This window comes from Diabrotica virgifera, chromosome 7 (genome assembly GCF_917563875.1).
Source record: "Diabrotica virgifera virgifera chromosome 7, PGI_DIABVI_V3a".
Taxonomy (NCBI): domain Eukaryota; kingdom Metazoa; phylum Arthropoda; class Insecta; order Coleoptera; family Chrysomelidae; genus Diabrotica; species Diabrotica virgifera.
In genome coordinates, this window is record NC_065449.1 from 182,771,661 (window position 1) to 182,784,255 (window position 12,595).

The 12,595-nt window shown below is 34.3% G+C and overlaps 1 protein-coding gene across 7 annotated transcripts in view; it reads left to right on the forward strand.

Annotated features, from left to right (window-relative positions):
• The window catches only part of LOC114327765 (phosphatase and actin regulator 3), a 1,198,052-nt gene that overhangs the window by 1,121,699 nt on the left and 63,758 nt on the right, over positions 1-12,595 (forward strand). The window lies entirely within an intron of this gene.

Here is a 12,595-nt window from a genome sequence, read left to right on the forward strand (position 1 = left end):
ATCATAATTTTCAAACCGTCACCTTTTTATTTTTGTCCTCTTTCTCTACACCAATTTTCATATCCTTAAAATACTCATAACATATATTATTATAATAAAAACTATCGATAATACGTGTGAAAATTGCCAAAAATAGCAAAATTCCAATCAAAAACTAGGTTGGAGAAAATGTAACCCTCAAAGTTCAAAATCGGTATACGTTAAAAAATGCATTTTCTCGGCTTCCCATGGAGCAATTTCCTTCATTCTTTTTTTGTTCCCAAGTAACTCGAGTAGAGCCATCGAACTAACGCATTATTAAATGTCAAACTTGCTTTTGTTTTGTTATAATAAATTTATTTATTTATTATAACGCAAAATTTTAATTTGTTTAAATAAAAATTGTTTAAATAATTATACAGCTTTCAAATGAGAATATTTATGTTTTTAACTTTAAAAGGTACACTTGTAGTAAGTTTATCTAAAAAAAGCCTACAACTGGAAAAATGTGTAGTTTTGTGTTCTTTTAAATAAATTAATCTATTATAACAAAACAAAAGCAAGTTTGACGGCTCTACTCGAGTTATTAGGGAACAAAAAAAGAATGAAGGAAATTGCTTCATGAGAAGCCGAGAAAATGCATTTTTTTAACGTATACCGATTTTGATCTTTGAGGGTTACATTTTCTCCAACCTAATTTTTGATTGGAATTTTGCTATTTTTGGCAATTTTCACACGTATTATCGATAGTTTTTATTATAATAATATATGTTATGAGTATTTTAAAGATATGAACATTGGTGTGGAGAAAGAGGATAAAAATAAAAAGGTGATGCTTTGAAAATTATGATCCTATTGTTTATATCTTTGCCGTAAATTCCGGTCAACTTTGACCGGTTGTATCTCAGGAACTACTGATCATAATTAAACGTTTTTCTTTTAAAAGAAGCGTCCTCTCGCTGTTTTTCGAATACCGTTTTCACAATTTAATTTAGTTTAATATTTCCCGAGATATTCTATTTGTTTATAAGCCAAAAAATTGTTTATAATTTTAAAATATTCCTGAGGCCGCTTAAATAGTTCAATTTTAATTCTGTAAAGTACATTAGATAGGTATATTGTCTTTTTATGAAAAAATCATAGTTATTCTTATGCATCATAATTATTGTCGTTGTTATAGCGACCGTAAATTTTTAATTAACAATTCAATTGTTGCTAAACTGTTCATTCAATTTCCATCGACTTCTGGAATTATAATCTATACAAAAAAGGCTTTTACATTACTAAGTTATTTAATTATTGATTGACAAATACTTATCTAAAATTTTAGTTGAAAATTAAAGATTTTGTTGGAAAAACCCGCTTTTTCCGGGGGAAGTTTTCGTCGAAGTGAATCGGGAAAAACACGTCTCTATGTATAATTTAATTGCGGTGAATTTTTATTTGGGTGTTTTTGGTGTAAAGTTAAAATCTTTGGAGTTATAGAGCAAAAATTGAAAAAAAACACGATTTTCGGGCGCCATTTTGTTTATAAAAAAGTAGCACACTATCTGCAGACTTTGCATACCTATATTATTAATACATACAATAATAAGATTCGATTCCAGCAATAAAATTGCTGGTAAATAACTTTTCCTTGTATTTTGCTAATTAGCCCAGAGTATACCGCTGCTCTAAAGAGATAAGCAAAGTGCAGTTAAACCAAGCTCTCAAATTGTTTAACCAGGAGATGCGTCTTCTTCCACGACTCCTTCTACCCTGTATCTTCCTTGTATTTTATTAATTGCAACAAGTTATAACCCTCGACCCTCACGACTTGTTCCAGATATTGCAGTTTTCTAACTTTCATTTTATCTCATTCTTCTTAACACCTCGACATTCGTAACTCTATCCACCCAATTATTCTTGATATCCTTCTGTAGGCCCATAACTATAGGGCTTCTAATATGCCCGAAATGTTTTTCTTTAATGTCCAAGCCTTGAACCCATAAAATAATACGGATAACACGTAGCATCTCAGGACCTCGATTTTTGACCCTTCGCTTCGTTATCGAACGTATTCGCTTTGTATCTGTTTAGTGTACAGATAGCGAATGATCGATAACGAAGCGAAGGGTCAAAAATCGAGGTTCTGTTTAGTGTACAGATAGCGAATGATCGATAACGAAGCGAAGGGTCAAACATCGAGGTCCAGAAGTCTTATCTTTAAAGAAATTGTAAGATTCCTGCTACAGAATATTTTTTTCAGTTTGTTGAAAGCATTTCTTGCCTGTCCTATTCTTGCTTAAGTACACGAACACAGTGTAAGCAGGTTTTCGTACCATAGTTGTACCCTAATAGGAATACCCTTAAGCAAGAATAGGACAGGCAAGAAATGCTTTCAACAAGCTGAAAAAATATTCAATACAGAAGTAAAAAACCAATACAGAAGTAAAAACTTCGAGATGTATTCTGGTATAAAATCGTTTATTTAAAACTATAAAATGTCATGGATTGCAAAACGTTTTCGTTCTATACAGAACATCTTCACCAACTGAAGGTGGTCTGTGCCCATTGAATTGGCAAGTACCTAGCATCTTCGAGCAGGGAACCATGGCACCCTTTTAGCATGTGTTCCACTTTATCTATCAACATCGACTTGTAGTCATAAAATTTTAATATATTATATTATGTAAACCATATACAATGAGGTTAACACTATTTACAGTGTGCTAGTTTCAAACTACTCGGCAGAATGCACTGAAGATGTTCTGTATAGAACGAAAACGTTTTGCAATCCATGACATTTTATAGTTTTAAATAGACGATTTTATACCAGAATACATCTCGAAGTTTTTACTTCTGTATTGGTTTTTTAAACTATATACAGCCAACTATTGGGATTTTCCCATTGTTTTTTTTTTGAAAAAATATTCTGTTGCAGGGATATTACAATTATTGTAATGTGCATTTCTTTAAAGATAAGACTTCTGAGATGCTACTTCTAATATCTTCTGTGTATTCATTATTTTCACTAATTATTGTACCCAGATATTTATAACAACTTTTTTAATTTGTTATCGTGTATTGTTATCCTTTCTTGGCGCTGTTGATGTCTTGGTCTATGAGTAATCGAGCAGATGGTATTGGGTTTTTTCTCTGGTGGTGGAAAGAATAATTGTTTGAGGGCTTTCTTTTGCAGTTTTTGGTTTACAATCTTGTTTACTCCTATTTGCAGTAATAATATTCATTTTAATGATATTCAATTCTATCGCTAAGGTATTTTTTGACATGGGAATTTCTGGTAATCTATGTAAAATGCTATGATGGACTGCTAATTAATTATTTATGTTGTGTGGGATGAGATGATAAATTATATAGTTGTGTCAGTATGGGTGGGTTTATGAAATACTGAGAACTTTATTTGGTTTCAAATCTCATAATTTTTAAATCTAGAAAATTTATGGATTGATTTTGTTCTATTTCTATTGTGATTCGTGCGTGAGTGCAAGAGTTACATAATAAGTATAAATAAAGTCTCTGATAATATACATGTTATGACCATGGCGACAGGTTTGGCTATTCCTGAGTAGAAAATGACTGAGAAATATTCAAACTTTACCATTACAAATCTAAAGTATGTATAGATCAGCGGTGCTCAAAAGGTCGATCGCGATCGACCGGTCGATCGCCAAAGTCTATGAAGTCGATCGCGATTTACGGAAAAAACACAAATGAAAAGAGTCTGACTCACCACACGCGCATGATCAAAATATGCCCAAAATATGGAGATAATATCCGTCCAAAAATGTGGTACTGAAAATATTTTTGGATATACACTTCAAGCCCAGAGCGACCGATACGAAATTTTGGTCTTATCGTCTGACAAATATCCGTCTTTGAGGCAAGTAGCTCTGCAGCTCACACCATTCTTTGGATCAACGTACTTACTTGTATGAGTCTGCATTTTCCCAAATGAAGGTATAATGGCATCAATATATCGTAATCTGCTAACCTACGAATATATCTCATCATGCTTGCGTTTGGCCCTCGGTAATTACGTACCATCATACTCGTATGAAAAACTTGTGGATGATATACAGTATCATGCATCAACATCCAAATTAAATTAAGATGAAGAACATGACTTTAATTACAACTCTCTGTAGTTACAACTTTTGATCAAATAGAAAATTTCTATCAAATAGAAAATTTCTATTTGACAAAAAGTTGTAACTACAGAGAGTTGTAATTAAAGTCATGTTCTTCATCTTAATTTTTCTATTCTATCAAATAGAAAATTTCTATTTGATAAAACGTTGTAACTACAGAGAGTTGTAATTAAATTCATGTTCTTCATCTTAATTTAATTTGGATGTTGATGCATGGTACTGTATATCATCCACAAGTTTTTCATATGATGGTACGTAATTACCGAGGGCCAAGCGCAAGCATGATGGGAGATATTCGTAGGTTAGCAGATTACGATATTTTGATGCCATTACCTTCATTTGAGAAAATGCAGACTCATTTAATGTGCAATGAAGTTTTTTTATTTTCAAAATTGTTGTTTTTTAACTAGCAGTCGATCGCTCGCTGTTTTCTGTTTATGTGGTAGATCCCACGCAGGATAAGTCTGAGCACCACTGGTATAGATGATTTAAATTGGTTTTTGTTATTCTAAATTATCAACAATGTATGCAATGCATCATCATCACAAAAATAGTTTACAATTTAAAACGTGTCAAAGCCATTTAATTTACAATAAACAGATTATTTGTGAAAAATATTTTAATATTCATATCGAATTATTCTTGGAGAAGATCCAAAGGTTGAATTGAGTGTGATTCATATTAATGAAAGCGAAAAAGTTAGCAACTTCGCACGACAAATTAGTTGTGCAAGTGTTTGTTGTTAAGATTAATGGATTACCTGTGGAACTCATTCTGCGAGTTATTCTGATTACAATAATAATTGATAGTTTAGATTTAGAAACTTTAATAATTGGCGAAAGTGAAAAATCGTCTATTAATGAAGTCATGATAGTTACCGCCAAACACGAATTTGTTGTTTGTATAAAATGAATTATGTTCTTTAATTTATGCCTGGTTGCACCAACAGATCTTAAGCTCCAGCTTAGCTAAGCTCTACTTATAGATAGGGCCTCCTTGAGTATCACTTACGTTGCACCATAATTTTGGATTCTTACCTTATTATCAATTATATCTATTATTATATTATGGTATTCTTATTGTAATATATTATAATTATATTATATTAATTCTTATGATATTCTCGACTTAAGCTTAAGATCGGCTGATGCAACCGAGCATTAATGACATTATTAAAATCTTCTTTATTTAAGTATAATATAAAGAATTTCTATCGTTTTACTGCAATTATTAGTTATGAATTATTAAATACTAAATACCTTAATAATTCAAAAGTCCATGAACTCTGAAAAAAATACCATATGACATTGAAGCAGATTTTGACAGGCTGACACCAACAAGACGGTGGTGCGATGCCGGCAGGTAGTGTTCCCATTGACAAAAAAAGGGCAGAGAACGGTACTTTGGAAGTTGATGAGATGAATTTCTAAATGCAGGCTAAACCAATGCTCTTCAATATATACACAAACGACCAACCTACGCTGACTGAAACCAAGCATTTCCTCAATGCTGACGATCTCGCAATATGTGCTCAAGGAAATAGCTTTGAAGAAGTGAAGGAGAAACACGAAACTGCCTTAAAAAAATGACAGAGTAAGTACTATCTGCAGAATTCACTGAGGCCCAATCCCTCTAAAACCCAAGACTCCGCCTTCCACCTCCGCGCAAAAGAGCCAAGCGAAAACTCCAAATTGCGTGGAATGGTAATACACTAGAACACACAGACCAACCTATATATCTTGGAGTAACTCTGGACCGGTCCCTCATCTATCGGCAACATTGCATAAAAACGAGAGGGAAAGTAACAACTAGGAACAGCATACTCAGAAAACTAACGGGAAGTAAATGGGGTGCATGTCCTGGCGTCTTAAGAACAACGGCACAGGCATTGTGTTTCTCAACTGCTGAATATGCGTGAGTGTGCCCCGTTTGGGGACATGCAGGATAGTAATGAGGTGCATAAAACCAACGCTATTCTCAAATCTATATAAAGCAGCGGGTTCTCTATGTGCGAGCACATGGAAAAAATTAAATAGATTGAGGACGAGCGGCATGCCCTATACAAAGCTCGAACACCACGAAAGCGACTAAAATCCAGGAAAAGCTTCCTTGGAACAGTGCAGAATGAACCGCCTGAGTATTTTCTTCTTTCTCAGGTTCAATGGACCGGCCAGTCTCTAGACTTTAAAACGTGAAAAATGGAAAACTATGAATAGGATAAGAACGGAGGTCGCTCCAGTAATTTCAAACATGGTAAAATGGGGGAAAATAGACCAAGATGATTTGAACTGTGACTGTGGAGAAACTCAGAATATGGAACATCTTCTTACATGCAGAAGCTGTCCTCATCGGTGTACCCTCGAAGATTTGTGGCTCGCCAACAAAGATGAAACCAACGTAGCCCGATACTGGGCCGAAATTTTACGAATGACATGTCCGGACACGATAAAGTAAAGTAAGGCCGTGCAAAAAACCCTTCAACAACTGAAAAATACTTCTAACAGAATGTTTAAATGAATTAGAAAAATAATTAATACTTACCACACAATGTTAGTTTTTTTACTACTCAAAAAATTTAAATCAACATCAGCAGCCTTTTCGAAAACAAACTAAGAAATTAAATCTGGTGCTTGAGTAGGTATGTATAGCTTCAAGCAGATTAATTAATATTTAAAGAGTATTATGAGCATTTTAAAGGGATACTTAAAAAAATCATTGTAGCTGCAATGATTTCATGCACTTTTAACATGTTTACAGCCAGCCATTTTCATTATAGGGGGATTTGAAAATATTGCATAATCTAGATAATAAAACTGTCTAAATACTAAAAAGAAACGTGGGTATCGGGCATAAGTATTATATACACACACGAAAGTTAACGAAGGAATAATGCGGCTGAGTACAAGACTAACCAAAATTTTAAATTCAAGAAAAATAAAATGCTAAAACATGCGATATTCCTTTCATCGATCGTTCGTCATTCGCCTTATGCAATTGAATAGTTTAAATATATCTTTTTTTTTTTTTATTTACAATTTGCTTCAACCACAAGGGTTATTAGCAATGAACTGTATTTACATCAAATTACAAAATTTAGGTATATTAAATTTGGTTAATGAGTCCTATAGTACGTAAAAAATTAAGAGTCTTACATGAATTACTTTCACTTAAACAATCTTTAATTGTAGTTGGTAACTGTTGATGTTGCCGTTCTATAACGTAGAGGGGACAGTCTATTATTATATGTTGCACTGTTAGTTCACTATCACACACATAACACATCGGAGGGGCTTCCTTCTTTAATAAAAAGTCGTGGGTGATCTTCGTATGACCAAGTCGCAATCTGGACATGAGCACTTGGTCTCTTCTCTTTGTAGGATGTTTCGACGGTGATATACTTTGTTTGATTGTTCTTAATGTAGAGTTTGATTCGTTCCAATTTGTTTGCCATTTTGTCATGATCTTGTTTTTAAAATATTGCTTTAGATCAGTATGAACGCAAGTAGTTATGATGTCTGTTAAGGGATTCTCACTCGCATTTTTTGCTAATGTGTCAGCTTTATCATTTCCACTTATCTCGCAATGTGATGGTACCCAGAGGAACTGAACTAATCTTTGATTTTGTTGGCATATCAAGAGTTCCGCCTTAATTAAGAGGAGGATAGGATGTTTGGGGTATACCCGCCTCAAGGCCGTTAATGCACTTAGGGAATCGCTAATGATTATTGAGAATTTGATGTCATGTGTGTTAACAAACTTTAATGACTGGAGGATAGCAAAGAGTTCAGCTGAGAATATGGAGGTTTGGGGAGGGAGCTGGTAGGAACTGTTATAGTTATCTGTTGTGAAAGCCGCTCCTACTCCATTTGCAGATCTGGATGCATCGGTATAAATATGGATGTGATCATTAAAACCATTTAATATCTCTAATAATCTCTGATTGAAGATTTTTGCTGGTGTGTCACCTTTCTTGAATGCAGATAGGTTTGTATTACAAGCAGGGAGAGCAATTGTCCATGGTAATATGTGTTGGCTGACTTTAAAAGTATTGTAAGTGTGTGGAATTATTGTGTCTAAGCTCTGTAACGTTGCTCTCACTCGATGATAAAATGGAGGATCCAATCTTTTCCCACAATTAAATGTCGATGGAAATCTATCTGTAAATGTGTTTTTATAAACAGGTACATGTGGGTTAGTTGATACTCTTAAGGCATACATGAGGCTAAGGTATTCTCTCCTGAGTTGAAGGGATGGTTCGCCTGATTCAACATACATACACTCAACTGAGCTTGTGTAGTGTGCTCCCAGTGCAATTCTAATTGCTGAATTATGAACTGTGTCTAGCACTTTCAATAGTGAACCTTTGGCTGAGTTGTAGGCAACATAATCTAGTTTTGAACGAATTAGGGTTTTGTATACAGTCATAAGAGTTTGGAAATCGGCACCCCATTGTTTATGAGAGATACTTTTCATTAAGTTAAGGCCGTTTTGAACTGACAGACGGAGAGAGTGGATGTGGTCTTGCCAAGATAGTCGGCTATCCAGTTTTACTCCCAAGAAGTTGATCGATTCTGAATACTTTATTGGTAAATTTTTTAGGAAGAGTTTCGGTGGATTTACTTGTTTCTTTGGAGTTTTACTGAAGATCATTGCTTTCGTTTTAGTGGGTGAAAATTCTAGGCCAGTAGTATTCGACCAATTCTCTAGTTTGTAAATGGCTTGCTGTATATGGGTCGTCATTGTTGATATATTTTTACCACGACAGAATATAACAAGATCATCAGCAAATAGACGGGCTTTGACTAATGGGCCAAGTGACTTAGCGATGTCATTGATGGCAATAAGGAAAAGTGCAACACTAAGAGTAGACCCTTGAGGAATACCGTTTAATTGGATTTTAGAGTCTGAAAGAAAGTTGTCTATTCGAACTTTGAAGTTTCGCCTATATAAAAAATTATTAATAAACTTGATAATATTTCCTTTAATCGACCAACTTGACAGGATTCTTATGATATCTGATCTCCAGATTGTATCATATGCACGCGTTATATCAAAAAATACAGCCAGACATTCTTGACCACATCCAAATGACTCATGAATTACAGATTCAATATCCACTATGTTGTCTAATGTAGATCTGGACTTTCTAAATCCACTTTGTATAGGGCTAAGTAGCTGTCGATCTTCTAGGTACCACATTAGTCGGTTGCTTGCCATTTTTTCAAGTACTTTGCACATATTAGATGTTAGGGCGATTGGTCGGTAAGACTCTGGGTCCGATTTATTCTTGCCCTGTTTAAGAACTGGTACAATAATGGAATCGTACCAATCAATGGGGAAAACATTATTTGTCCAAATGAAATTATAAAGATCCAAAAGATATTGTTTTCCTTCCGTTGGCATAGCTTTTAAAAATGTCGTAGGGATGTTGTCAGGCCCTGGGCTAGTGTCTTTAACTTTGTTTAAAGTTTCTAACAGTTCATCCATCGTAAATATGGCATTTAGAGGTAAATTATTGTGGTCATCAAGATTTATACATGCATTATTAAATTTATTTTTATGGGCTAGGAAACTTGTAGATAGATTTTCGTCACTGCTATGTTGTTGGTATACGTTTGCTAGTACGGAGGCTATTTCTTGCTTAGTTGAATAAATATGGTTATGATGTTCTAGGTAATGAATGGTGTTAAATGATTTTTTCCCGTACATTCTGCTTATCATTTGCCAAACCTCAGAAGTCGGGGTAGATGAATTTAAAGATGATACATAATTTTCCCAGGCTTCTCTCTTACTCTTCTTTAAGGTGTATCCACAATACGCCCTTAATCTTTTGAATTCTAGCTGGTTATTTAAAGTTGGGTGCCTTCTTAATTTATAAAACGCCTTTTTTGACTCTTTAATTGCTGCTTCGCAGTGGGAATTCCACCACGGGACTGGAGCACGTTTTTTTGGAAATTTTGAATAACCTATGGACTCGTGAGCTATTGACGTTAAAAACTGTACGAGATGGAGTACTTTGGAGTTAATATCAATGTCTGTATCAAAGGGCTGAACCAACTGAGAAATTTTTTGTGAAATTAAAGAGGAATATAGAGACCAATCTGCATTTTTCAGACACCATTTATTGGATGGAATTGATGAGGAGATATGGTCATTGTTCGTAATTAGGATAGGAAAATGATCGCTTCCATGCAAATGGGATGTCACATCCCACGACAGAGTTGGTTGTAAGACAGGGTCACAGAGGGATAAATCTATTGGGGATCCATTGCCGGTGGAAATATTGAACCTTGTGATTCTTCCATCGTTAAGGATATTCATATTAGAATCTGTAACAATTTGTTCGATTTTACGTCCCAAGGAATCTGTTTTTTTACCTCCCCAAAGTATATTGTGGGCATTAAAATCGCCTAATATAATACGCGGTTCTGGAATTTGATTGAAGAGTTCAGTTATTTCTTTTATGGACGGGTCTAAGTTCGGAGGAAAATAAATATTACATATATTGACTTTGTGGGGGCCTTTTATAGATACTGCTGTTGCCTCCAACTCAGTTCTTAAACGTATTACTTCGGTATTAAATGAGTTATGGACATATATTACTACTCCCCCACTAGCATGGCTAGCAGTTATTCTGTTCTTATAGTACGGAGTATAGTTTCTTAAATTATGACAGTTATCTTCTTTGAAGTGGGTTTCTTGCAGGCATATTACAGATGGTTTAAACTTAGCTATAATTAATTTAAGTTCTTCTAAATGGGTGTAATACCCATTTAGGTTCCATTGCAGTATACAGTTGAATGTTGTTTTAAATTTCAGCAGAGGCGTCGCTGCTGTATTCACTGTGATCAGTAGAGAAAGCGGATAATAATAGCTGTTTATTAATCTTAGTTTTTAATCTTGTACAGCGACTTTTCAGATACTTGGGAGTTAATGCTGGATGGATTTTAGTTAAAAAATTGAGTAGTCCTTCGATATCTTCTGTATACGTTTTTGCAATGCTGAGAGGATCTGCAGAGCCGTATGCATTTTCAAAGAAATCAATTAGTTCTTCCTGGGTTAAATATCCGTTGTCAGAATTATCTTGGAAAAAAGAACTAGTGCATTTAATAAGATCTTCTGCTAAAGTCTTATTATCTTCAGGAATAGTTTTTGCTTTCTTAGATTTACGCAGAGGTTCTTTAAATGGGTTCTGGTCTACTGATGTTGAAGGAGACGTTATTTCTGACACCGCTCGTTTAGACGATTGAGTGTCAGAGGGTGTAGGAGGTTGATTTTGGCTGTGATTATTCATTTCAACATTATCTGGCTGGATAGGTGTTTGAATGGGATTTGAATCAAATAGAGAAGTATTGGTTGTTTCTTTTGATTGTGGACTGGTGGATTGTTGCGAAGATTGTGAAGGATGGATAGTTGGCTGAGCATCTGTTATGATAGGGTGGCAATTTTGGATATAATTTGGTTGAGCAGTAGGTGATGAATTTTCGATAGATGTTTGAGTGTTTGTATTTTTTTTGCACTGAGAGGCTAGATGACCTTGTTCTTTACAAATGTAACAAGACTGTTTTTCAAGTGAAAAATAAATTCGATAATTGATTTGTTCATAGTTAATTAATATAGACTCAGGAATATTTTCCAGATTTTTAGGAGAAATGTAAGTATAGCGTCGGAAACTCAAGATATGCTTAAATAAAGAGTTAGTTGTACCTATTCTTAGAAAATCCAATGGAGTTATTTGATGAATTGCAAAATTTTGTAGTTGAGTCTCTATAATACTGTGAGGTATTGATGGGGGGACATTAGAAATTATCAGTTTTTCGCTTGGTGTGACTAACTTCCTGGCTTGGATACGTTCCTGATTGATTACTATTGTTCCATTATCTGTTCTTAAAAATTCGGTGACTGTTTCTTCAGTAGTAAAATATACGCAAATACGATCATTTACAATCCTGGAAATGGCGAGAATTTTATTGGGATCGACTTTAGTTGCTATGGCATTTAAATAATCTTCAATTTTTGTATTTGGAAGTGAATTGAATAAAATGGCTTGGTTTTTGCTTGCGAATTTTTTGTTAGGTTGAGTCAGAGCGGTTGAATATAATTTTGATTGATTGGATGGATTAATGACATCTTGAGAATTTTGAAGTTCAGAAGATCTCTCCTCTGAAATTTCCTGCATATTGGGCCTATGTTGCCTGATTACGGCCCTTGTGCTTGGACAGGTTCATTAGTAATTAAGCTACTTAATTACCTCGTTACTGGTATTTATAACCGTTGTTTACTGTTTGTTGATTAAAAAATAGTAATAAAGATGATCTAACTTACAGTTTGATCCCAAAATCGGATTAAGCACTATATAATACACTATTATACCAACTTTGATAATTTTCTAACAAGTAAAACCACCTTAATTTTGATAAAAACTAAGAGCTAATCGGAAACACTGTTTACTAGTTAAGAAACCA